The sequence below is a fragment of the Aquarana catesbeiana genome, linkage group LG07, assembly GCF_042186555.1.
Source record: "Aquarana catesbeiana isolate 2022-GZ linkage group LG07, ASM4218655v1, whole genome shotgun sequence".
Taxonomy (NCBI): Eukaryota; Metazoa; Chordata; class Amphibia; order Anura; family Ranidae; genus Aquarana; species Aquarana catesbeiana.
The window spans coordinates 11,576,703-11,603,443 of NC_133330.1; the positions used below are offsets into that span (position 1 = coordinate 11,576,703).

The window sequence follows — 26,741 nt, forward strand, 5'->3', positions numbered from 1 at the left end:
TACAGAAATGTAGGGGTTCCAGTCATTGGTATTCCCTGCCTGGGGAGCACCTGGAGAGGCCCTGGTGATGGTTAGAATGGAGACGGGAAGACAAGAATTTATGAACCGACCTAGGAACAGGCCGACAACTGCTACCATGATGGTGAGATGCCATGAAGGAGTAGGACAAGTCCTGGTAGGGAGTTGACAGAACCACAGTGGGACTCTGTTGCTGGCCCCAATGGGACTTGGTGAGGCCTCTTCCACAGAAAAGTAGGGCTTCCAGTTATTGGTATTCCCCAGCTGGGAAGCACCTGGAGGGGCCCTGGTTAGGATGGAAACGGAAAGACAAGAATTGGTGAACCAACCTAGGAAGATGCCGACAACTGCTACCATATTGGTGAGATTCCTATAATTGAGTAGGACAAGTCCATTTAGGGGTTGACAGAACCGGACTGGGACTCCGTTGCTGGGCCCCAATGGGACTTGGTGGGGCCTCTTCTACAGAAAAGTAGGGGTTCCAGTTATTGGTATTCCCCAGCTGAGGAGCATCTGGAGAGGCCCTGGTTAGAATGGAGAAGGGAAGACAAGAATTGGTGAACCAACCTAGGAAGATACCAACAACTACTACCATATTGGTGAGATGCCATGAGGGAGTAGGACAAGTCCGCTTAGGGAGTCGACAGAACCGGACTGGGACTACGTTGCTGGCCCCCAATGGGACTTGGTGGAGCCTATTCTACAGAAAGGTAGGGGTTCCAGTCATTGATATTACCTGGCTGTGGAGCACCTGGAGAGGGCCTGGAATCCTGGATAGGATGGAGATGGGAAGATAGGATTTTGACGCTCTGACCTGGTAAAATGCCAACAAATGCTACCATATTGGTGAGAAACTGTCTGCCCTAAAGTTATGGAAGTAAAGCTTTGAAAACTGATTGGACTCGCCTTTTCTTACTACTAATTGCCTATCCTAGGAATATGTCTCTGGTTGCACTGGGAGAATTGTGGGGTGAGGTGTTGGGCATGGAAGTGTACCTGTACTGGTAAAGGTACGCTATTTGGCTCCCTATGATGGCATAAGAGGCCTGTTATTGGTACCTGGGAATGAAACATATGCCCATGTTCATTTGTCTCTGCTTACAGGCAGCTGCTGGCTTCCTAGCAACCAAAGGACTCATCCCTGGCCCCATTCAGCTGCCGGTTGGGAGGTTCCCCGACCCACAGCTGAATATAAACTAAGAAGAAATGCTTGCTGACGTCATTACACTAATATGCCATAAGGAATCCCACAGCTGGCAGCTGTATGGGGCCGGGGATGCATCATTGGTGTGCTGTGATGTAGTCAGCTGCACAGCCAACGGCACCTTAGTAAGCAAGGCTGGTAAGCTATAGGGACTGACCATGCATTGAGGACAGGAGTGTCCGTGGTATGGACACCTACCACTCACCATGACTCTGATCATTCATGTACCTGTCTCCCATAGGAGTCTCAATGAATCTTGCTTGGATTCAAGTACAAACCCTTATGATTAAATCCTGGATTAAATCCTGGAGAAGAATTGTATTCTATAAACTCCAATATAACCCCCTAATCTAGAAAACTTGAAAACTTCACCTTGATTGACTCCCAAATAGAGGGAGGAGGGAAATTGTGCTAGGGGAAACATTTTTTTTTTTTTTTGGGGGGGGGGGGGATTTGTGCTAGGAGGAGGGATTAGGAGTGGGAGGGAGAGAATTTGTGCTTGGAGGGGAAATTTAAGGGGAGAGGATTTGTGCTAAGAGGGGATTTTTTTTTATTGTGGGGGAGGGGGGTTTGTGCTAGGAGGGGGACTTGAGGGGTAGAGGATTTGTGCTTCAGAGGGGTGCTTTTATTTTGGGGGGGGATTTGTGCTGGGGAGGTTTGGTGAAAGAGAGGACTTGAGCTTAAAGGGGGAATGGGGGGGGGAGGGACAAAGATTAGTGCTGGCAATGGGGATTTTAGCGTGGGGGGGGGCAGATTTGTAGTGGGAGGAGGGGGAATTATGCTTAGGGGGTAAACATGCAGATCAGTGCTTTTTTTGGAGTGGGGATTTTCGCTGATACGTAATGGGGTCATCCATCTTGTGGTGGGGGGGGAGGGTTTGGTAGGTTTGCCCTGTGCTCTAGATGACCTTGTCCCGGCATAGGGCGGGACAAGGACAATCAGGCTGGGGGAGGAAAGGGATGGATGATGGTGCGTGTCCTCCAGCCAGGAAAGGGGGCAGGGCTCTTTTTTGACTTGCTGCAGCTTCTAATGCACATTGTAAGAAGCTCACAGCGTGCAGTGAAATCAGAGAAAGTCATTTTAGTCTAGGAGGGGGAGCCGTTACAACCGTACGAGACTGAAGTGACAGCTGGAGTTCAGATCGAAGCGATTGAAATCATGACATATCAGGTAGAAAAGATTTGGACGAGTTCTTGGGTGTGCTGACAATGAACTGCTTATTCCTGGATTTACATTGACGGCTCCATCCGTCACCGTCACTCCACCCTGTCACATCCGCCATCATATCACTGTGAGGAACGCGCCAGTAACCCTCCCATTTCTAGGAATGTAGTTTACTATATTACCGTCTGCAAACACATACAATGTAGCACATGCAATAGCAGTGGGGGGGCTGCAGATGCCTTGAGCATAAGGTTTGCAGGTGGGAGACAGGCGCAGCATGGTATCGCATGAGGGGAAAATTGTTAACTACACACACTGACAGCCAAATGCATACTGTATACTCACATACAAACATACAATCCTCATCCCCGCACTTTACACACTCCTGACTTCTGTACTCTGTACATTACACACTCCTGACCCCTGCACTCTGTACATTACACACTCCTGACCCCTGTACTCTGTACATTACACACTCCTGACCCCTGTACTGTGTACATTACACACTCCTGATCCCTGTACTGTGTACATTACACACTCCTGACCCCTGTACTGTGTACATTACACACTCCTGACCCCTGTACTCTGTACATTACACACTCCTGACCCCTGTACTCTGTACATTACACACTCTTGACCCCTGCACTCTGTACATTACACACTCCTGACCCCTGCACTCTGTACATTACACACTCCTGACCCCTGTACTCTGTACATTACACACTCCTGACCCCTGTACTCTGTACATTACACACTCCTGACCCCTGCACTCTATATGTGAGTACAGCTATGGGATGCATACATCAGGCAGGGTTAAAAAGATTGGGTGCACAGATCACAGAGGAGGGGGGCGCAATTTGGCATCTTCACCCTGGGCACTGAATGACCTTGCCCTGGCACTGCTGATGTGTGGAGTAATCACTCTGCATACATCCCCTGACAAATTTACAGTAGTACCTTTATTAGCTTTATTAGCACCCTCTCTTCCTATAAGAAGCCTGACCCCTGGTGCCTGAACTGCATCCTGAGGGCCACATGTAGCCTCTTGGTACTTGTTGTGGGGCCCGCGGGGCCCAGCAGTCTTTAATGGGGTTCAAAGGGGTAATAGCATTGTTCCCTACTAGCTGCATGTAACATATCCCCAGTCTGTCACTGTTTCCTGCAGCATATCTCCAGTATCCAGCCAACCAGTAGTATGTCTTCAGTCTCTGACCATCATATCCTATAGTATGTCTTCAGTCTCTGACCATCATATCTTATAGTATGTCCTCAGTCTCTGACCATCATATCCTATAATATGTCCTCAGTCTCTGACCATCATATCCTATAGTATGTCCTCAGTCTCTGACCATCATATCCTATAGTATGTCCTCAGTCTCTGACCATCATATCTTATAGTATGTCTGCAGTCTCTGACCATCATATCCTATAGTATGTCTTAAGTCTCTGACCATCATATCCTATAGTATGTCCTCAGTCTCTGACCATCATATCCTATAGTATGTCCTCAGTCTCTGACCATCATATCTTATAGTATGTCTTCAGTCTCTGACCATCATATCCTATAGTATGTCTTCAGTCTCTGACCATCATATCCTATAGTATGTCTTCAGTCTCTGACCATCATATCCTATAGTATGTCTTCAGTCTCTGCCCATCATATCTTATAGTATGTCTTCAGTCTCTGACCATCATATCCTATAGTATGTCCTCAGTCTCTGACCATCATATCTTATAGTATGTCTTCAGTCTCTGACCATCATATCCTATAGTATGTCTTCAGTCTCTGACCATCATATCCTATAGTATGTCTTCAGTCTCTGACCATCATATCTTATAGTATGTCCTCAGTCTCTGACCATCATATCCTATAGTATGTCCTCAGTCTCTGACCATTATATCTTATAGTATGTCCTCAGTCTCTGACCATCATATCCTATAGTATGTCCTCAGTCTCTGACCATCATACCTTATAGTATGTCTTCAGTCTCTGACCATCATATCGTATAGTATGTCCTCAGTCTACCATCATATCCTATAGTATGTCCTCAGTCTCTGACCATCATATCTTATAGTATGTCTGCAGTCTCTGACCATCATATCCTATAGTATGTCTTAAGTCTCTGACCATCATATCCTATAGTATGTCCTCAGTCTCTGACCATCATATCCTATAGTATGTCCTCAGTCTCTGACCATCATATCTTATAGTATGTCTTCAGTCTCTGACCATCATATCCTATAGTATGTCTTCAGTCTCTGACCATCATATCCTATAGTATGTCTTCAGTCTCTGACCATCATATCCTATAGTATGTCTTCAGTCTCTGACCATCATATCTTATAGTATGTCTTCAGTCTCTGACCATCATATCCTATAGTATGTCCTCAGTCTCTGACCATCATATCTTATAGTATGTCTTCAGTCTCTGACCATCATATCCTATAGTATGTCTTCAGTCTCTGACCATCATATCCTATAGTATGTCTTCAGTCTCTGACCATCATATCCTATAGTATGTCTTCAGTCTCTGCCCATCATATCTTATAGTATGTCTTCAGTCTCTGACCATCATATCCTATAGTATGTCCTCAGTCTCTGACCATCATATCTTATAGTATGTCTTCAGTCTCTGACCATCATATCCTATAGTATGTCTTCAGTCTCTGACCATCATATCCTATAGTATGTCTTCAGTCTCTGACCATCATATCTTATAGTATGTCCTCAGTCTCTGACCATCATATCCTATAGTATGTCCTCAGTCTCTGACCATCATACCTTATAGTATGTCTTCAGTCTCTGACCATCATATCGTATAGTATGTCTTCAGTCTCTGACCATCATATCCTATAGTATGTCCTCAGTCTCTGACCATCATATCTTATAGTATGTCTGCAGTCTCTGACCATCATATCCTATAGTATGTCTTAAGTCTCTGACCATCATATCCTATAGTATGTCCTCAGTCTCTGACCATCATATCCTATAGTATGTCCTCAGTCTCTGACCATCATATCTTATAGTATGTCTTCAGTCTCTGACCATCATATCCTATAGTATGTCTTCAGTCTCTGACCATCATATCCTATAGTATGTCTTCAGTCTCTGACCATCATATCCTATAGTATGTCTTCAGTCTCTGCCCATCATGTCTTATAGTATGTCTTCAGTCTCTGACCATCATATCCTATAGTATGTCCTCAGTCTCTGACCATCATATCTTATAGTATGTCTTCAGTCTCTGACCATCATATCCTATAGTATGTCTTCAGTCTCTGACCATCATATCCTATAGTATGTCTTCAGTCTCTGACCATCATATCTTATAGTATGTCCTCAGTCTCTGACCATCATATCCTATAGTATGTCCTCAGTCTCTGACCATCATATCTTATAGTATGTCCTCAGTCTCTGACCATCATATCCTATAGTATGTCCTCAGTCTCTGACCATCATACCTTATAGTATGTCTTCAGTCTCTGACCATCATATCGTATAGTATGTCCTCAGTCTACTATCATATCTTATAGTATGTCCTCAGTCTCTGACCATCATATCGTATAGTATGTCCTCAGTCTACTATCATATCTTATAGTATGTCCTCAGTCTCTGACCATCATATCCTATAGTATGTCCTCAGTCTACTATCAGATCTTATAGTATGTCCTCAGTCTCTGACCATCATATCCTATAGTATGTCCTCAGTCTACTATCATATCTTATAGTATGTCTTCAGTCTCTGACCATCATATCCTATAGTATGTCTTCAGTCTCTGACCATCATATCCTATAGTATGTCCTCAGTCTCTGACCATCATATCTTATAGTATGTCCTCAGTCTCTGACCATCATAATCTATAGTATGTCCTCAATCTCTGACCATCATATTCTATAGTATGTCCTCAGTCTCTGACCTTCATATCTTATAGTATGTCTTCAGTCTCTGACCATCATATCATACAATGTACCCCATACCCATTTACCAAGTGGGGGGGGCAGGATCTGGGGGCCCCCTTGTTAAAGGGGGCTTTCAGATTCCGATAAGCCCCCTGTCCTCAAACCCCCACAACCACCGGGCAAGGGTTGTGGGGAAGAGGCCCTTGTCCCCATCAACATGGGAACAAGGTGTTTTGGGGGGGACCCCAAAGCACCCTCCCCATGTTGAGGGCATGTGGCCTGGTACGGTTCAGGAGGGGGAGCTCTCTCATTCCCCCCCTTTTCCTGCGGCTTTCCAGGTTGCGTGCTCAGATAAGGGTCTGGTGTGGATTTTGGGGGGACCCCCATGCCATTTTTTTTTATTTTGGCATTTTTTTCAATGATTTTTATGTATATTGCCAGGATCCGACAATACAATACAGCCGGGAACCCCCCAGGCACGATATTTAAAGGAAATTTTAATTTTTATTGTTTCACTTTAAGCAATATTAAAATCACTGCTCCCGAAAAAAAGGCCGTATTAGAAACATTTTTTTGCATTGATCCATGTCCCCTGGGACAGGACCCAGGTCCACAAACACTTTTTATGACAATAACTTGCATATAAGCCTTTAAATTGAGCACTTTTGATTTTTCTCGTTTCCTGTCCCATAGACTTTAATGGTGTTCACACAAATTTTTGGTCTGTTCACATGTTCTGTTGCAAACTGAACCGAGGGGTGTTCGGCTTATCTCTATGATGGGGACACCAGATGTAAAGGGGGACTATGATGGGGAGGGACAGTTAATGTAAGGGGCACTCAGATAGGGACACCTGATGTAAGGGGACACTCAGATAGGGACACCTGAAGTAAGGGTGCACTATGATGGGGACTCTGATGTAAGGTGCACTCAGATAGGGACACCTGATGTAAGGGGGCACTATGATAGGGACACCTGATGTAAGGGGGCACTATGATAGGGACACCTGATGTAAGAGGGCACTATGATGGGACACCTGATGTAAGGGGGCACTCTGATAGGGACTCTGATGTAAGGGGGCACTCTGATAGGGACACCCGATGTAAGTGGGGACTCTGATAGGGACTCTGATGTAAGGGGCACTCAGATAGGGACTCTGATGTAAGGGGCACTATGATGGGGACACCTGATGTAAGGGGGCACTCTGATAGGGACTCTGATGTAAGGGGGCACTCTGATAGGGACTCTGATGTAAGGGGGCACTATGATGGGGACACCTGATTTAAGGGGGCACTCAGATAGGGACACCTGATGTAAGGGGGGAGTCTGATAGGGACTCTGATGTAAGAGGCATTATGATTGGGACACCTGATGTAAGAGGGTTCTCTGATAGGGACACCTGATGTAAGGGAGGACTATGATGGGGACATCTGAAGTAAGGGGGCACTATGATGAGGACTCTGATGTAAGGGGCACTCAGAAAGGGACACCTGATGTAAGAGGGCACTGTGATAGGGACACCTGATGTAAGGGGCACTCAGATAGGGACACCCGATGTAAGGGGGAACTCTGATGTAAGGGGGGACTATGATGGGGACACCTGATGTAAGGGGGGACTATGATAGGGACACCTGAAGTAAGGGGGCACTCAGATAGGGACACCCGATGTTAGGGGGACTCTGATAGGGACTCTGATATAAGGGGGCACTCAGATAGGGACACCTGATGTAAGGGGGGACTCTGATAGGGACTCTTATGTAAGGGGGCACTATGATGGGGACACCTGATGTAAGGGGGACTCTGATAGGGACTCTGATGTAAGAGGGATTCTGATAGGGACTCTGATGTAAGGGGCACTATGATTGTGACACCTGATGTAAGGGGGCACTCTAATAGGGACACCTGATGTTAGGGGGGACTCAGATAGGGACACCCAATGTAAGGGGGCACTATGATGGGGACACCTTGTAAGGGGGGATTGTGATAGGGACTCTGATGTAAAGGGCACTCTGATGGGGACTCTGATGTAAGGGGGGCTCTGATGGGGACTCTGATGTAAAGGGCACTCTGACAGGGACTCTGATGTAAGGGGGCACTCAGATAGGGACAGGTAAGGGATAAACCCTTTACACTGAGGAATGATGGTGAACATACTGATGACTGTATTTGGGTTTCCATAGACTTCAGTGAGAGTCCCCCTCTGTGATGGAGGAATCAGAGGCTCCTCGGTGAGGTTGTACAATCTGAAGGGCGTTCATTGAACATTCTGGATTCCAATTAAAATTCCTTTACTATGTGATGTTTTGTCGGCGTATTTCTCTGTATCCACCCCGCCTGTCACCCTGTCAGGTCTACACTGAAATGAAGACGTTGTGTTTCGTTCGGCGGCAGAACGCGGAGCGGTGACAGACTGTCAGGCAGGACTGCCGCTTTCTTTTGTAGACCTCAAACTCCGTAACGTGCCAAATGCAGAACAGCCCGGCGGATACCAAAGACACAAATAAATGTCTCTCTAATCATTAACATGTCATTAAATGTGTATTTTTTTTTTTATTACAAGCAATGTAAGTACCTCAATGTGACCTGGTATCATCCTCTTATACAGTAGAGCTCAGACTGAGAGGGGGAGAATAAGCGCCAGGAGCCAATACATTCACGTGCTGACAAGAAGCATGCTGATAGGAGGAGAGAGAAGAGTGACAGAGGGGATGAACTCATCACTGTGCTGCTCCTCCTTCGCTGTCACAGGCTGGGGGTGGAGCCAGGATGACCTGGGCTCAGAGGAAGTGGGTTGGATGAAGCTGGCCATTAGACTGAGAACACCTGGTGGTGGAAAAAAAGTACTGCAGGGAAAAAAGAAAACAAATGTAGCCAACGCATCTAAGGACTGGTAGCATTATATTATATTTTCGCTCATGCTGGCCATCAGACTGAGAACACCTGGTGGCGGAAAAAAGTACTGCAGGGAAAAAAAGAAAATGAATGCAGCCACCAACTGGTAGCAAATATATTATGTTTTTGTTCCTGGGTTTAGATATACTTTAAAGAGAGCCGGTCATGACTGGGCTTAGGGAAGAATCGGATAATGAAGAAAAATAATTATTATCTAAGCTTTACTAATTATTACATTACATTATTAGGTTCTTTATATAATAACGGGTTTTCTCTGACTTGGCAGAGAGAGGTTATTGGGAGAAGTTCTTGTTCTTCGGGTCCCTGGAATGGCTTGTTGTGGTGAATGGAGGCCGTTAGTCTCCTCGTTCTACAATGAGGTATTAGCAAGTCTGGAGGTCGGTCAATCTAATAAAGCGTTCCGAGGTTACAAAAATTAGTGTCTTATATTTAATGATGTGCAAATTCCTACGTGAATGAGTTAATAAAGCTTTTCTCAACCTTCTTACCCCAGACATACTCCTAATATAATTTTCAGGTCTTAGGGAACCCCCTACTAAAATAAACTCATAGAAGGTCAGTGAGAAGAATAATCCTTACATTGGTGATCAGTGAGAAGAATGCTCCTTACATTGGTGATCAGTGAGAAGAATGTACCTTACATTGGTGATCAGTGAGAAGAATGTTCCTTACATTGGTGATCAGTGAGAAGAATGTTCCTTACATTGGTGGTCAGTGAGAAGAATGTTCCTTACATTGGTGGTCAGTGAGAAGAATGTTCCTTACATTGGTGATCAGTGAGAAGAATGTTCCTTACATTGGTGATCAGTGAGAAGAATGTTCCTTACATTGGTGATCAGTGAGAAGAATGTTCCTTACATTGGTGATCAGTGAGAAGAATGTTCCTTACATTGGTGATCAGTGAGAAGAATGTTCCTTACATTGGTGATCAGTGAGAAGAATGTTCCTTACATTGGTGATCAGTGGGAAGAATGTTCCTTACATTGGTGATCAGTGAGAAGAATGTTCCTTACATTGGTGATCAGTGAGAAGAATGTTCCTTACTTTGGTGATGAGTGAGAAGAATGTTCCTTACATTGGTGATCAGTGAGAAGAATGTTCCTTACATTGGTGATCAGTGAGAAGACTGTTCCTTACATTGGTGATAAGTGGGAAGAATGTTCCTTACATTGGTGATCAGTGAGAAGAATGTTCCTTACATTGGTGATCAGTGAGAAGAATGTTCCTTACATTGGTGATCAGTGAGAAGACTGTTCCTTACATTGGTGATAAGTGGGAAGAATGTTCCTTACATTGGTGATCAGTGAGAAGAATGTTCCTTACATTAGTGATCAGTGAGAAGAATTTTCCTTACATTGGTGATCAGTGAGAAGAATGTTCCTTACATTGGTGGCCTTCCACATCCAACACGTCTGCCCCACCTGCTGTGGTGGATGGTCTGTGGTGGATGGTCTGTGGTGGATGGTCTGTGGTGAATGGTCTGTGGTGGATGGTCTGTGGAGGATGGTCTGTGGTGGATGGTCTGTGATGGATGGTCTGTGGTGGATGGTCTGTGGTGGATGGTCTGTGGTGAATGGTCTGTGGTGGATGGTCTGTGGAGGATGGTCTGTGGTGGATGATCTGTGGTGGATGGTCTGTGGTGGATGATCTGTGGTGGATGGTCTGTGGTGGATGGTCTGTGGTGGATGGTCTGTGAGTGGATGGTCTGTGGTGGATGGTCTGTGATGGATGGTCTGTGGTGGATGGTCTGTGGAGGATGGTCTGTGGTGGATGGTCTGTGGTGGATGGTCTGTGGTGGATGGTCTGTGGTGGATGGTCTGTGATGGATGGTCTGTGGTGGATGGTCTGTGGAGGATGGTCTGTGGTGGATGGTCTGTGATGGATGGTCTGTGGAGGATGGTCTGTGGTGGATGGTCTGTGGTGGATGGTCTGTGAGTGGATGGTCTGTGGTGGATGGTCTGTGGAGGATGGTCTGTGGTGGATGGTCTGTGGTGGATGGTCTGTGATGGATGGTCTGTGAGTGGATGGTCTGTGGTGGATGGTCTGTGGTGGATGGTCTGTGGTGGATGGTCTGTGATGGATGGTCTGGTTTGTGGTGGATGGTCTGTGGTGGATGGTCTGTGGTGGATGGTCTGGTTTGTGGGTGATCAGTGAGAAGAATGTTCCTTACATTGGTGATCAGTGAGAAGAATGTTCCTTACATTGGTGATCAGTGAGAAGACTGTTCCTTACATTGGTGATAAGTGGGAAGAATGTTCCTTACATTGGTGATCAGTGAGAAGAATGTTCCTTACATTAGTGATCAGTGAGAAGAATTTTCCTTACATTGGTGATCAGTGAGAAGAATGTTCCTTACATTGGTGATCAGTGGGAAAAATGTTCCTTACATTGGTGATCAGTGAGAAGAATGTTCCTTACATTGGTGATCAGTGAGAAGAATGTCCCTTACATTGGTGATCAGTGAGAAGAATGTACCTTACATTGGTGATCAGTGAGAAGAATGTTCCTTACATTGGTGATCAGTGGGAAGAATGTACCTTACATTGGTGATCAGTGAGAAGAATGTTCCTTACATTGGTGATCAGTGGGAAGAATGCTCCTTACATTGGTGATCAGTGAGAAGAATGTTCCTTACATTGGTGATCGGTGGGAAGAATGTCCCTTACATTGGTGATCAGTGAGAAGAATGTACCTTACATTGGTGATCAGTGAGAAGAATGTTCCTTACATTGGTGATCAGTGGGAAGAATGTTCCTTACATTGGTGATCAGTGAGAAGAATGTTCCTTACATTGGTGATCAGTGAGAAGAATGTTCCTTACATTGGTGATCAGTGGTAAGAATGTCCCTTTACATTGGTGATCAGTGAGAAGAATGTTCCTTACATTGGTGATCAGTGAGAAGAATGTTCCTTACATTGGTGATCAGTGGTAAGAATGTCCCTTTACATTGGTGATCAGTGAGAAGAATGTTCCTTACATTGGTGATCAGTGGGAAGAATGTTCCTTACATTGGTGATCAGTGAGAAGAATGTTCCTTACATTGGTGATCAGTGGGAAGAATGTTCCTTACATTGGTGATCAGTGAGAAGAATGTTCCTTACATTGGTGATCAGTGGGAAGAATGTTCCTTACATTGGTGATCAGTGAGAAGAATGTTCCTTTCATTGGTGATCAGTGAGAAGAATGTTCCTTACATTGGTGATCAGTGAGAAGAATGTTTCTTACATTGGTGGTCAGTGAGAAGAATAATCCTTACATTGGTGATCAGTGAGAAGAATGCTCCTTACATTGGTGGTCAGTGAGAAGAATGTTCCTTACATTGGTGATCAGTGAGGAGAATGTTCCTTACATTGGTGATCAGTGAGAAGAATGTTCCTTACATTGGTGATCAGTGAGAAGACTGTTCCTTACATTGGTGATAAGTGGGAAGAATGTTCCTTACATTGGTGATCAGTGAGAAGAATGTTCCTTACATTGGTGATCAGTGGGAAAAATGTTCCTTACATTGGTGGTCAGTGAGAAGAATGTTTCTTACATTGGTGATCAGTGAGAAGAATGTTCCTTACATTGGTGATCAGTGAGAAGAATGTTCCTTACATTGGTGATCAGTGAGAAGACTGTTCCTTACATTGGTGATAAGTGGGAAGAATGTTCCTTACATTGGTGATCAGTGAGAAGAATGTTCCTTACATTGGTGATCAGTGGGAAAAATGTTCCTTACATTGGTGATCAGTGAGAAGAATGTTCCTTACATTGGTGATCAGTGAGAAGAATGTCCCTTACATTGGTGATCAGTGAGAAGAATGTACCTTACATTGGTGATCAGTGAGAAGAATGTTCCTTACATTGGTGATCAGTGGGAAGAATGTACCTTACATTGGTGATCAGTGAGAAGAATGTTCCTTACATTGGTGATCAGTGGGAAGAATGTTCCTTACATTGGTGATCAGTGGGAAGAATGCTCCTCACATTGGTGATCAGTGAGAAGAATGTTCCTTACATTGGTGATCGGTGGGAAGAATGTCCCTTACATTGGTGATCAGTGAGAAGAATGTACCTTACATTGGTGATCAGTGAGAAGAATGTCCCTTTACATTGGTGATCAGTGAGAAGAATGTTCCTTACATTGGTGATCAGTGGGAAGAATGTTCCTTACATTGGTGATCAGTGAGAAGAATGTTCCTTACATTGGTGATCAGTGAGAAGAATGTTCCTTACATTGGTGATCAGTGAGAAGAATAATCCTTACATTGGTGATCAGTGAGAAGAATGTTCCTTACATTGGTGATCAGTGAGAAGAATGTTCCTTACATTGGTGATCAGTGAGAAGAATGTTCCTTACATTGGTGATCAGTGGGAAGAATGTTCCTTACATTGGTGATCAGTGAGAAGAATGTTCCTTACATTGGTGATCAGTGAGAAGAATGTTCCTTACATTGGTGATCAGTGGGAAGAATGTTCCTTACATTGGTGATCAGTGGGAAGAATGTCCCTTACATTGGTGATCAGTGAGAAGAATGTTCCTTACATTGGTGATCAGTGAGAAGAATGTTCCTTACATTGGTGATCAGTGGGAAGAATGTTCCTTACATTGGTGATCAGTGGGAAGAATGTTCCTTACATTGGTGATCAGGGAGAAGAATGTTCCTTACATTGGTGATCAGTGGGAAGAAGGAGGAGGAGGACACACCCAAGGAGCTCTCTGTGAGAACCAACCTTTTTCAAGCCTGGGCCCTGCCTTCTAGATTGGCCCAGGAATAATGCCTGATCCTGGGGGAGGCCCTGGGAGGGATCCCCCTGATGACACGGGACCTAGTGAGGAGGAGGAGGTGGAGGACCTAACTGTGGGTCCAGGCCCAGGTGTGGATACAAATGTCTTCAGTCAGAAGATTATCGATCTGTTTAGGGCGATTGGAAGAGCTGAAGAAAAACCTAAAGTTCTTAGTCGCTGAACACAAATCCTTCAGAGCCCAAATACTACCAGGCCTGGAGTAAAAATCATTTGGCCATGAAGCCAGAGTTGCAGGAATTGGAAGAAAAGGTAAAGAAACAATCTTTTAAGAAAAGTTTGATAATGAGAGGAGATTTGCCATCCAGACATCAGCAAGTTCCATGGATCAACAGCCTCAGGTAATGGATGATCCGGGTCTATCTGCCTCTGCACCTCTCCCCCCCTCATGTCAGGGCTTGAAATTGCCAGCGGCAACCAGCCTGGGGGTTGAGAGTGAGCATGGCACCCTGACCTTCATCCAGCAGATGCAATCACCCCTGAGAGCAGATAAGCTCCCTTTTTCTGACGATCCATCAGAAGTTCCTGAAGATGAGCAGAGAAAAAAACCAGCAAAGCCAGTACAGGTGGAGAAATGCCAGTACATCACGCTGCCTTCCACATCCAACACGTCTGCCCCACCTGCTGTGGTGGATGGTCTGTGGTGGATGGTCTGTGGTGGATGGTCTGTGGTGAATGGTCTGTGGTGGATGGTCTGTGGAGGATGGTCTGTGGTGGATGGTCTGTGATGGATGGTCTGTGGTGGATGGTCTGTGGTGGATGGTCTGTGGTGAATGGTCTGTGGTGGATGGTCTGTGGAGGATGGTCTGTGGTGGATGATCTGTGGTGGATGGTCTGTGGTGGATGATCTGTGGTGGATGGTCTGTGGTGGATGGTCTGTGGTGGATGGTCTGTGAGTGGATGGTCTGTGGTGGATGGTCTGTGATGGATGGTCTGTGGTGGATGGTCTGTGGAGGATGGTCTGTGGTGGATGGTCTGTGGTGGATGGTCTGTGGTGGATGGTCTGTGGTGGATGGTCTGTGATGGATGGTCTGTGGTGGATGGTCTGTGGAGGATGGTCTGTGGTGGATGGTCTGTGATGGATGGTCTGTGGAGGATGGTCTGTGGTGGATGGTCTGTGGTGGATGGTCTGTGAGTGGATGGTCTGTGGTGGATGGTCTGTGGAGGATGGTCTGTGGTGGATGGTCTGTGGTGGATGGTCTGTGATGGATGGTCTGTGAGTGGATGGTCTGTGGTGGATGGTCTGTGGTGGATGGTCTGTGGTGGATGGTCTGTGATGGATGGTCTGGTTTGTGGTGGATGGTCTGTGGTGGATGGTCTGTGGTGGATGGTCTGGTTTGTGGTGGATGGTCTGTGGTGGATGGTCTGTGGTGGATGGTCTGTGGTGGATGGTCTGTGGTGGATGGTCTGTGATGGATGGTCTGGTTTGTGGTGGATGGTCTGTGGTGGATGGTCTGTGGTGGATGGTCTGTGATGGATGGTCTGGTTTGTGGTGGATGGTCTGTGGTGGATGGTCTGTGGTGGATGGTGTCCTGGCTGAGGAGCAGAAAGAGAAGGTCCCGTGCAAAGAGCTACCTGGAGTTTCTGATGTGAAAGATCCCTCTGCAGACATGGAAGGAAAACCCCTGACAGAGATGTTTTTGGACCATCAGAGGAATGCTAATCAACCTGCAGCAAGCACCTCGGACATGGACTTTTCTGCTCATGTTTCTGCTGAGACCTGTAGTTCCTCTACCAAGTTTGTTGCATGTGTTTCACATGGTATGGCTGCCACCTGCAAAGAGATTGCCACTACAACAAAAACAAATACTCTTGCGCACGGGTGTGTTGGCTAGGCAGTCCAAAGTTCAGGATGGACAATGGCTTTCCGCCTTGCTGCCCTCCAGGATAGGGATATCCTAGTAGTCAAACGGAAAAACAGAAAAGAGAGGGCGCACCAGCCTTGTTCATTATCCTTTGATACGTTTATTCAAAAAAACATAATTACAAACTACTCACAAAGGTAGAAAGAAAATCACCCTTATAACAGTCTTTGACTTGTAACAGTCTGTCCACTGATAGCAGTCTCCAGGTCCTGAAGAGAGGACGTGCGAACCGCTGCTGGCTGACGCGTTTCGCAGGTGTACCTTCTTCCTCAGAGCCTGAGGAAGAAGGTACACCTGCGAAACGCGTCAGCCAGCAGCGATTCGCACGTCCTCTCTTCAGGACCTGGAGACTGCTATCAGTGGACAGACTGTTACAAGTAAAAGACTGTTATGAAGAGATTGCCTCACCTGAGGAGGCCATGAGTACAACACCCTAGTGATAACCCCTTCCCTGCCAGTGACATTTTTACAGTAATTAGTGCATTTTTATAGCACTGATCGCTGTATAAATTACAATGGTCCCAAAAATGTGTCAAAAGTGTCTGATGTGTCCGCCACAATGGCGCAATCACGATAAAAATCGCAGATCGCCGCCATTACTAGTAAAAAAAAAATAATAAAAATGCTATTCCCTATTTTGTAGACACTATAAGTTTTGCGCAAACCAATCAATATACGCTTATTGCATTTTTTTTTACCAAAAATATGTAGAAGAATACATATCGACCTAAACTGAGAAAAAATGTGCTTTTTTTTAAAAAAAAATGGGGATATTTATTATAGCAAAAAGTACAAAATATAGTGTTTTTTTCAAAATTGTCTCTCTTTTTTTGTTTATAGCGCAAAAAATAAAAACCGCAGAGGCGATCAAATACCACCAAAAGAAAGCTCTATTTGTGGGAAAAAAAGGATGTCAATTTTGTTTGGGTGCAGCGCCGCACGACCGCGCAATTGTCAGTTAAAGCGACGCAGTGCCGAATCACAAAAAATGGCCTGGTCATTCAGCAGCCGAATCTTCCGGGGCTGAAGTGGTTACAATACAGCCGATCCTGCACAGAAATGGCAATGCGTGAATTCTTACTGACTGCAGCCGCCAGCCTGTTTGAAGCTCAGATTTGCAGGAAAATATATATATATATATTTTTATAAGTCCCGCGACATTTTGCTCCATGCGCTAAAAACTGGCAGAGAAACCAGAATGGGTCCATGGCGGGTTTTACTGCCACAAGTACTTATTACAATTTCATTGATTTAATTGGCAGATTAAATTTCCGACACAAAGGCACTGAGAGTAATACAATACAATGAACCTTTTGGGTATTCTTATGGTTTTTTTTTTTTATCCACTTGCCCTCTGGAAGGTTTTATCCCCCCTTCATGACCAGGCCCATTTTTTTGCAATACGGCACTGTGTTACTTTAACCACTTCAGCTCCGGAAGGTTTTACCCCCTTCATGACCAGGCCATTTGTTGCGATAAAGCACTGCGTTAATTTAATTGACAATTGCGCGGTCATGCAACGTCGTAAACAAATAAAGTTGACGTCCTTTTTTCCCCCACAAATAGAGCTTTCTTTTGGTGGTATTTGATCACCTCTGCGGGGTTTTTTTTTTGCGCTATAAATGAAATAAAAAACAAGAGCCTGCTGAGAAGAACTGAGACTTGTGGGGGATGTAGCCCCAAGACAAACAACTGAGCCTGTGTTTTAGAATGTCTTTTGAACTGCATATCCCAGAATCATTTCCTACAAGCTTGGAGGACATTGTGGGAGACAAACCGTCCTGCAGGCTGTTAGCATAACGGAGTAGGGAACATCTCCTGGTACATGAGAGCGCCACTGTCACTGACTGGTGCTGCCGCCTGATTATTGGGGAGAACCCCACTGTCACTGACTGGTGCTGCCGCCTGATTATTGGGGAGAACCCCACTGTCACTGACTGGTGCTGCCGCCTCATCATTGGGGAGAACCCCGCTGTCACTGATTGGTGCTGTCGCCTGATTATTGGGGAGAACCCCACTGTCACTGACTGGTGCTGCCGCCTCATCATTGGGGAGAACCCCGCTGTCACTGATTGGTGCTGCTTCCTCATCATTAGGGAGAACCCCACTGTCACTGACTGGTGCTGCTTCCTCATCATTAGGGAGAACCCCACTGTCACTGACTGGTGCTGCTTCCTCATCATTAGGGAGAACCCCACTGTCACTGACTGGTGCTGCCGCCTCATTATTGGGGAGAACCCCGCTGTCACTGATTGGTGCTGCCGCCTGATTATTGAGGAGAACCCCGCTGTCACTGACTGGTGCTGCCGCCTCATCATTGGGGAGAACCCCACTGTCACTGACTGGTGCTGCCGCCTCATCATTGGGGAGAACCCCGCTGTCACTGATTGGTGCTGCTTCCTCATCATTAGGGAGAACCCCACTGTCACTGACTGGTGCTGCCGCCTCATTATTGGGGAGAACCCCGCTGTCACTGATTGGTGCTGCCGCCTGATTATTGAGGAGAACCCCGCTGTCACTGACTGGTGCTGCCGCCTGATTATTGGGGAGAACCCCACTGTCACTGATTGGTGCTGCTTCCTCATCATTAGGGAGAACCCCACTGTCACTGACTGGTGCTGCTTCCTCATCATTAGGGAGAACCCCACTGTCACTGACTGGTGCTGCCGCCTCATCATTGGGGAGAACCCCGCTGTCACTGATTGGTGCTGCCGCCTGATTATTGAGGAGAACCCCGCTGTCACTGACTGGTGCTGCCGCCTGATTATTGGGGAGAACCCCACTGTCACTGACTGCATGGTGCTGCCGCCTCATCATTGGGGAGAACCCCGCTGTCACTTACTGGTGCTGCTTCCTCATCATTAGGGAGAACCCCACTGTCACTGACTGGTGCTGCCACCTGATTATTGGGGAGAACCCCGCTGTCGATGACTGGTGCTGCTTCCTCATCATTGGGGAGAACCCCACTGTCACTGACTGGTGCTGCCGCCTCATCATTGGGGAGAACCCCGCTGTCACTGACTGGTGCTGCCGCCTGATTATTGAGGAGAACCCCGCTGTCACTGACTGGTGCTGCCGCCTGATTATTGGGGAGAACCCCACTGTCACTGACTGCATGGTGCTGCCGCCTCATCATTGGGGAGAACCCCGCTGTCACTTACTGGTGCTGCTTCCTCATCATTGGGGAGAACCCCACTGTCACTGACTGGTGCTGCCGCCTCATCATTGGGGAGAACCCCGCTGTCACTGACTGGTGCTGCCGCCTGATTATTGAGGAGAACCCCGCTGTCACTGACTGGTGCTGCCGCCTGATTATTGGGGAGAACCCCACTGTCACTGACTGCATGGTGCTGCCGCCTCATCATTGGGGAGAACCCCGCTGTCACTTACTGGTGCTGCTTCCTCATCATTGGGGAGAACCCCACTGTCACTGACTGGTGCTGCCGCCTCATCATTGGGGAGAACCCCGCTGTCACTGACTGGTGCTGCCGCCTCATCATTGGGGAGAACCCCGCTGTCACTGACTGGTGCTGCCGCCTCATCATTGGGGAGAACCCCGCTGTCACTGACTGGTGCTGCCGCCTGATTATTGGGGAGAACCCCGCTGTCACTGACTGGTGCTGCCGCCTCATCATTGGGGAGAACCCCGCTGTCACTGATTGGTGCTGTCATCTGACCATTGGGGAGAACCCCACTGTCACTGACTGGTGCTGCCACCTGATCATTAGGAAGAACCCCACTTTTGCTGACTGGTGCTGTCACCTGATTGTTGGGGAGAACCCCACTGTCACTGTTGCTATACCAGCCTCTGAAAAGCAATCCACTGCCGGTCACTTTTCAGAGGCTGGTAAGCATTACCATCAGTGATAAAAAAAGTCTTAAAGTAGATTTAAACCCAATCACCAAAATCTCACATATGCTTATAAATGTAATTTTGGCCACTTCCTGTTGTAGGGTGACAACAGTCTGTCTTTATCCCTCAGTTGTGCTCCTGTGTTGTCACCTTGTCACATGAGCTTCTGATGGAGACTACCAGTGGCCATTTCAGCACACATAACACAGACGTGGTCCGCTGTTGCCACCATCAGGAGACCCTCCATGACAACGTCCATGAAGCCAATGATGGAGTGTGTCTAGCCAGGAAGTAAACGCAAAGAGGCTGCAGGAGATCAGAAGCAAAGGATGGAACAAAAATCGAAAACGCAATGCACAGTGCAAGTGAAATGTCATCTAATTAGGGCTTCCTTTCACGCTGCCCCTGCCAGGAGGAAATGTAATATTACAGGGTAACATTGAAATGTAACATTTTCCTTTATCTAATTAACTGCTGCATGCCTGAGCGCTCTTTTCTTTTCTTGGTTTCACTGACTGATATTATCCAACCATCATTATCCCAAAACTTGCTAATGGCAGAATGCAGCCTGGTGTCATCCTCATCCTGATTGTTCAGTGGAAGTTCCCCGGAGAAGCCCCCCCCCCCACCCCCCACCTGCAGCTACAAGCCATGATACAAGGACACACGCAGACCTATAAATCATACATACACACATATGGCACATAAATCATAGATACACACAGACAGCTCACATCACTGTCTGAGATTGGGGGGATTCACATGGTAACCATGGCAACCGGATCTTGGGAGCAACATGGGGGGGGGGGGATATCGTCTAATACAGAACAAAGGAAGGAAGGGGAGGGTGAAGTGTGCAATCCCTCTAATAGATACACAGATAAGACTCTGCACCAACTACCTGTACTCCACATACAGACAATGCAAGGTGGGAGAGCTCCCATGGAGGCCACAGAGGTCTGAGGGGGACCATTTCTTTGTAAGAATGTATTCCTGCTACAATGTATCAACTTCTGATATCTACAATGTATCTACGTCTCATCACTACAATGTATCCACTTCCAATCACTACAATGTATCCACTTGTAATCACTACAATATATCCACTTTCAATCACTACAATGTAACCACTTCCAATCACTACAATGTATCCACTTCTGATCACTACAATGTATCCACTTATAATCACTACAATGTATCCATTTCCAATCACTACAATGTATCCACTTATAATCACTACAATGTATCCATTTCCAATCACTACAATGTATCCACTTGTAATCATTACAATGTATCCACTTCCAATCACTACAATATATCCACTTGTAATCACTACAATGTATCCACTTCCGATCACTACAAGATATTCACTTCCAATCATTACAATGTATTCACTTCCAATCATTACAATGTATCCACTTTTAATGACTACAATGTATCTACCTCCAATCACTACACTATATGCACTTTTAATGACTACAATGTATCCACTTCCAACAATTACAAGGTATTCACTTCCCATCATTACAATGTAACCACAGCCTTTAATATTGTCTCTACTTTTCTAAGTGTATCCACTTCCAATAACTATCATTTAGCCACTTACAATTATTACAATGTATCCACTTCTAATCACTACAATGTATCAATGTATCTACTTTGCATCACTACAATGTACTATATCTGCTTCTATTAACTACCATCTATCAACTTCTGATCATTACAATGCATCCACTTCCACAAACTATCTATCTATCTATCTATCTATCTATCTATCTATCTATCTATCTATCTATCTATCTATCTATCTATCTATCTATCTATCTATCTATCTATCTAATCTATCTCTCCTTTCCCTGTCTTTTATCTCATTGCTCTCTACTCACTCACATACTCCTGCAATGGATGCCGAGAGATTTGAGAATACAATCTATCCATCAATGCACACCCTCCTGTACATCTCTTTTTTTGTAGTCTTATATATACTGTATCTACCTGTATCAAATTAAATAAGAATCATAAATCACAAAACCCTTCATTTTACTGATTTCGTTTTTAAACCAGTTTCGATGTTGACAAGTCAATCAGCCATGGCATTGTTTTATTGATCACTTCTGATCAATCCAACAAATGTTTGTGTTTATGAGATAACTGATCAGTTATCCAGTTGAATGATCATTTTCCATAAATCAATAGATCATTTCTTGCAATTTGAATGTTCAGTCGATACCATATTTTGATATCATATGTTATATCATTGTGTTGCATTATTTAATGCATGGTAATTGCTACGTTGGGATCATTTGTACCTAGATTGTACTTATATGCCAACTATAATAAGGATTTCACATTTTAAATATGTTGCTTGAAAATGCTGAACCCATCTAACCTGCACGGGTTTAATTAAAGACATCTTTTGGTTGATGTGATGAGGAAGAAAATCAATCAGCAGAACTTTGTGCAATCTTGTTGCTGAAGACCTTAGAGGAGGAATGTTTATTTCTAAAGGAGATAGATAGATGGGTTGGTTGGGTAGATAGATAGATAGATAGATAGGTAGATAGATAGATAGATAGATAGATAGATAGATAGATAGATAGATAGATAGATAGATAGATAGATAGATAGATAGATAGATAGATAGATAGATAGATAGATAGATAATTGGAAGTGAATACAATCTAGTGATCTGAAGTTGATACATTGTAATATTGGAAGCAAATAAATTGTAGTGATGGGAAGTGTATACATTGTAACTTTAAGTCTGTTTGTCCCTATTCAGCTCATCCAATGTCCTGTCCACTCTGCTGTATTTAATAAATGCAAAGTGTAAGTAACCCAAAGCACCAATCAGAAATCATCTTTATCTAACCTGACTAAAGTAAACTGAGATATGACCGGTGGCTGACTGAAGATCAGATCTGTATAGAATGGGAAAATCAGAATGTCAGATGTGGCAGAACTACAACTCCCAGCGTATTCTGATTTCTGGTTTATTATGTCTCCCATGAAATGCCATTCAAATCTTTTGATACAAGACTAAGAGTATAAGAGAAACAGATTATCTGTATACATCTAGATGCAGTATATATAATACTACAAAAAGAGATGTACAGGAGAGTGTGCATTGATGGATAGATTGTATTCTCAAATCTCTTGGTGTCTATTGTAGGAGTATGTGAATGAGTAGAGAGCAATGAGATAAAAGACAGGTAAAGGATAGATAGATAGATAGATAGATAGATAGATAGATAGATAGATAGATAGATAGATAGATAGATAGATAGATAGATAGATAGATAGATAGATAGAAGCTCTTAGAGAAAGAATGTGTATTTCTAATAGTGAAAGGTAATAAATGGCAGTAGATGCGATTTCACAGGAGGGACACACAGAGCCCCCCTCTTCTCTATTCACAAATTCTCCCACTTCTCCGACTCTCCCTGCACAGAAATAGAGCGATATAATATAACCAGATGTGTTGGATCCCGCAGAGAGATGCTGTGCTGTGTTCAGCCAGAGCCAGATGGCTGCCAGCAAAGCCGCCACTGAGATCTCAGTAGATTGAGGGGTTCAATATATGAGGCCAGTGAGCTCTGCTGATCCAGGTAGGGGCTAAGGGGCATTCTACCAGTGGCAACCCTTAGCCGTCCAGATACCAGCCTACATCCTGGGGGCATTCCAACATTGCAATGGTTTCAGTACTTTCAGAGTCACCAACCTGGAACAAGCATGCAGCCAGTGAACACAGAAAAGTAGAACAGTGAAAGTATTGAAATCAGTGGACCAACATGACCGGGTACCTGGCATTTACAAAGTTAGAGATAAGTAATGGGAGCCCCCATACTTCCTTTAGTCGTGGTTCCTTTATTGTACTCTCATCTCCCAAAGCCCCCACTGTCAGGCCTGCTGACTTCATTCCCACATTGGGATGAAATATCAGCCAAAGTTTAAAGCCAGTTTGAAATAATTTCCTGGGGCACATTTCTATTAAACATGAGGGGTGAGAGACAACTACATTATTCAAGTGGAATTCAAAATCTGCTTTTAATTCCACAAGAAGTCATAGGTGAAGAAGGTTGGAACTAAACATAAGACAACAGCAACCTCCTTGCTAACTTCTGAAAGAAGAGACATTTCCAGGGACAAATATCCACAAATCAGCCTGGAAATCAGGGGCAAACCATTCACTTATTACAACACTTTCTGTCCTCAGTCACCACATTTCCATAAATCACCCCACCCTGCACCCCCAATCCCTAACTTACCCCATTCTTCTGCCCCAGTCTATAAGTCACCATATTCCTCAGACCTATTTTCTCCATCACTCCATTTCACAGCCCAAAAATCTAAGTCACTCAATTCCCCAGCCACACTATCTCTATAACCCTATTTTACAGCCCTAAAACCACAGTCACCCAATTCCACAGCCCTAAAATCCAAGTTACCCCATTCCTTGGCTCTAAAATCCCAGTTACCCCATTCCCCCTCCCTAAAACCCCTGTCACCCAATTCCACAGCCCTAAAATCCCAGTTACCCGATTCCCTGGCTCTAAAATCCCAGTTACCCGATTCCCTGGCTCTAAAATCCCAGTTACCCCACTCCCCCTACTTAAAACCCCAATCACCCAATTCCCCAGCCCTAAAATCCCAATTACCCCATTCTCTAGCTCTAAAATCCCAATTCCCCAATTCCCCGGCCCTAAAACCCCAATCACCCATTTCCCCAGCCCTAAATTCCTTGTCACCCTGTTCTGTAGCCCTAATTTTTTACTTTTCCCACAACCGTAAAATCCCAGCCACCTTTGTCCCCAACCCTAATCTCTCCATCACCCCATTTCAAAGCACTAAATTCCCAGTCACTCCATTCTCCAGTCCTAATCTCTCCATTTCACAGCCCTAATACGCCAGATTCAGGTAGCCCCCTTTCCTAACCACCCCATTGCCATACTTCACAGTCCTAAAATCCTAGTCACCCCAACCCTAATCTCCCAGTCACCCCATTCCCCAGCACTATTCTCTTAGTCATCCAATTCCTCGTCCCTAATCCCTTGGCCACCTGTTTCCCCCACCCTTATTCCTCAATCACCTAGTTCCTAAGCCCTATTACATAAGTCAACCCAGTCCTCAGACCCAATCAAACCATTCATCAGCCATATTTCTTTAACCACATTTCTCAATCCTAATCTCTCAGCCATCCCATTCTCCAACACTAAACTTCCAGTCACCCTATTTTCTAGTCCTAATCTTCCAGTCACCATATTCACCAGCCATAATCTCTGTCACCCCCATTCTAAAGCCATTATCTCCCAGTCTCTCCATTCCCCAGCCCTAATCTCCCAGTTGCCCCATTCTCAGTCCCAATCTCTCCATCACTCCATACCCCATTCCTAATCCATAAATCATACCATTCCTCAGCCCTAATGTTCATTTACCCATTTCACCAGCCCTAATTCCTCAATTGCCTATTTCCCAGCCCTAATGTATCATCCCTAACCCTAATCTCCCAGTCATCCCATTCCCCAGCACTAATCTCTCAGTCAACCCATTCCACAGCCCTAATCCCCGAGTCACCTATTTCTCCAACCCTAATTCCTCAATCACCCTATTCCCAAACCCCAGTGCATCAGTCACCCCATTACCAAACCCTAATCTACCAGTTGCCCTATTCTCCATTAATAATCCCCCAGTCACCCCATTTTCCACCCTTCATTTTCCAGTCACCCCATTCTCCAGCTCTAATCTCTCAGTCACCCCATCTCCCAACCCTAATCTTTTAGTCACTTCATTTCTCAGACCTCATCCTTCAGTCACCCTACTTCACACTCATCCCCTCTCATGGTGTTTTTGTAGTTGAGATCCTACCCTGGGCTCCATGTGCTTCTGGAAGCCTCAGCAGCTGCTCTGAAACTCATTTTGCAAGATGGTAAACGAATCACTGAGGGCTCTGAAAACGCACTTTTTTCGTCTCTTCCTTGAATCCCACTTTATCCTTCTGCTCTCCGCTAAATGATTTCGATTGTGAGCTCATGCAGGCAGCGAGCTTCTTATCTCACTTTAATCGATTTGCGCTCCGTCCTTTGCATCACACCGAGCTGTATACTCTGGAGCTGCTGTATACACAGTGCCTAGTTCAGACAACACATTCCTCTGTGCTCACCAAGGAGGTGACTTACTGAGAGAGGAACTTGGCACTACCCTCTTTAGGGCTTTGTCTTGCCCTTTCCCTTAATAACATTTATTAATCTAGGTAGTAGTTGGCTGAACTTGATTGTCTTTACTCCAATTTTATATACTATAGCAGTAATTCCCAACCTCAGTCCTTAAGTATCCCCAACAGGTCATGTTTTGGGAAATTCCCTTAGATAAAATAGCTGTCATTAAGTTATTGACATTGATTTAAAGCACCTCTGCAAGGTGAAGGAAATCCTGAAAACATGACCTGTTGGCGGTACTTTAGGATTGAGGTTGGAGATCACTGAACTATAGGAATGTTGGATACATACATTGTTCATTACCCGGTATGTCCCCCTCCTCATGCAGCATAACTTTATATACACCTTGCCTTCCTGAGTGTCCCCTTACTAATTCCTGTAATCTGCCCTCCTTGGCCTTCTGCCCTCTGCCCCCCACCCTCTGCCCTCTGCCTCCCACCCTCTGCCCTCTGCTCCTCACTCTCTGCCATCTGCCCCCACTCTCTGCCATCTGCCCCCCCACTCTCTGCCCTCTGCTCCTCACTCTCTGCCATCTGCCCCCCACTCTGTGCCCTCTGCCCCCACTCTCCGCCCTCTGCTCCTCCTCTCTACCCCCCACTCTCTGCCATCTGCCCCAACCCCACTATCTGCCCTCTGTTGCTCAATCTCTGCCCTCTGCTCCTCACTCTCTGCCATCTGCCCCCTCTGCTTCTCACTCTCTGTTCCTTACTCTCTACCCCCCACTCTATGCCCTCTGCTCCTTACTCTCTGCCCCCCCCACTCTATGCCCTCTGCTCCTTACTCTCTGCCCCCCTACTTTATGCCCTCTGCTCCTTACT

At 45.4% G+C, this 26,741-nt stretch overlaps 1 protein-coding gene across 1 annotated transcript in view; it reads right to left on the minus strand.

Annotated features, from left to right (window-relative positions):
* The window catches only part of GRM2 (glutamate metabotropic receptor 2), a 53,915-nt gene extending 27,598 nt beyond the window's left edge, over positions 1-26,317 (minus strand). The window contains exon 1 of the mRNA XM_073591450.1: positions 25,574-26,317. The gene's annotated coding sequence lies outside the window, so the exon portion shown is untranslated. The remainder of the gene's footprint in view (positions 1-25,573) is intronic.
* Between the last annotated feature and the right edge of the window lie 424 nt (positions 26,318-26,741).